The sequence below is a fragment of the Monodon monoceros genome, unplaced genomic scaffold, assembly GCF_005190385.1.
Source record: "Monodon monoceros isolate NGI ecotype Baffin Bay Population unplaced genomic scaffold, NGI_Narwhal_1 Contig917_ctg1, whole genome shotgun sequence".
Classification (NCBI taxonomy): Eukaryota; Metazoa; Chordata; class Mammalia; order Artiodactyla; family Monodontidae; genus Monodon; species Monodon monoceros.
This window is the reverse complement of record NW_021703698.1, coordinates 1-1,731: the sequence shown is the minus strand read 5'-3', so window position 1 is coordinate 1,731 and position 1,731 is coordinate 1. Positions and strand designations below refer to the sequence as shown.

Here is a 1,731-nt window from a genome sequence, read left to right as displayed (position 1 = left end):
TGCTACCTCTAGAAACATTCTTGCCAGTAGTGGCGGCAGCGGGACTCAATTACCCCCTTTTCTCACTCTCTCCAGAAGCTCCAGATGGCATCTTCTGTGGGCAACGTGGCCGACAGCACAGAACCAACGAAACGTATGCTTTCCTTCCAAGGGTTAGCTGAGTTGGCACATCGAGAATATCAGGCAGGAGATTTTGAGGCAGCTGAGAGACACTGCATTGCAGCTGTGGAGACAAGAGCCAGACAATACTGGAGTACTTTTATTACTTTCATCTCTACACTTCCAGTGTCGAAGGCTGGACAGATCTGCCCACTTTAGTACTCTGGCAATTAAACAGAACCCTCTTCTGGCAGAAGCCTATTCGAATTTGGGGAATGTGTACAAGGAAAGAGGGCAGTTGCAGGAAGCAATGGAGCATTACCGGCATGCATTGCATCTCAAACCAGATTTCATCGATGGTTATGTTAACCTGGCAGCCGCTTTGGTAGCAGCAGGCGACATGCAAGGGGCAGTACAAGCTTACGTCTCTGCTCTTCAGTGCAATCCTGATTTGTACTGTGTTCGCAGTGACCTGGGGAACCTGCTCAAAGCCCTGGGTCGCTTGGAAGGAGCCAAGGCATGTTATTTGAAAGCAGTGGAGATGCAACCGAACTTTGCAGTAGCTTGGAGTAATCTTGGCTGTGTTTTCAATGCACAAGGGGAGATTTGGCTTGCAATTCATCACTTTGAAAAGGCTGTCACCCTTGACCCCAATTTTCTGGATGCTTATATCAATTTAGGAAATGTCTTGAAAGAGGCACGGATTTTTGACAGAGCTGTGGCAGCTTACCTTTGTGCCCTAAGCTTGAGCCCAAATCATGCAGTGGTACGTGCCAACCTGGCTTGTGTATACTATGAGCAAGGCCTGATGGATCTGGCAATAGACACCTACAGGCGAGCTATTGAATTGCAACCACATTTCCCTGATGCTTACTGCAACCTAGCCAACGCTCTGGAAGAGAAGGGCCGTGTTGCCGAAGCAGAAGATTGTTATAATACAGCTCTGCGGCTGTGCCCCACCCATGCAGACTCTCTGAATAACCTGGCCAATATCAAAGGAGACCAGGGAAACATTGAAGAGGCAGTTCGCTTGTATCGTAAAGTGTTAGAAGTCTTCCCAGAGTTTGCTGTTGCCCATTCAAATTTAGCAAGTGTATTGGAGCAGCAGGGAAAACTGCAGGAAGCTCTGATGCATTATAAGGAGGCTGTTCGAATCAGTCCTACCTTTGCTGACGCCTACTGTAACATGGGAAACACTCTAAAGGAGATGCAGGATGTTCAGGGAGCCTTGCAGTGTTATACTCGTGCCATTCAGATTAACCCTGCACTTGCGGATGCCCACAGCAATCTGGCTTCCATTCACAAGTATTCAGGGAATATTCCAGAAGCAATTGCTTCTTATCGCACTGCTCTGAAGCTTGAACCTGACTTTCCTGACGCTTATTGTGATTTGGCTCATTGCCTGCAGATTGTCTGTGATTGGACAGACTATGATGAGCGAATGAAGAAGTTGGTCAGCATTGTGGCTGACCAGCTGGAGAAGAATAGGTTGCCTTCTGTGCAGCCTCATCATAGTATGCTCTATCCTCTTTCTCATGGCTTCAGAAAGGCTATTGCTGAGAGCCATGGGAACCTCTGCTTGGACGAGATCAGTGTCCTTCATAAACCACCGTACGAACATCCAAAAGACTT

At 47.8% G+C, this 1,731-nt stretch overlaps 1 pseudogene; it reads left to right on the top strand.

Annotated features, from left to right (window-relative positions):
- Positions 1-84: 84 nt before the first annotated feature.
- On the top strand, positions 85-1,723 carry LOC114891783 (annotated as a pseudogene).
- Positions 1,724-1,731: the final 8 nt, after the last annotated feature.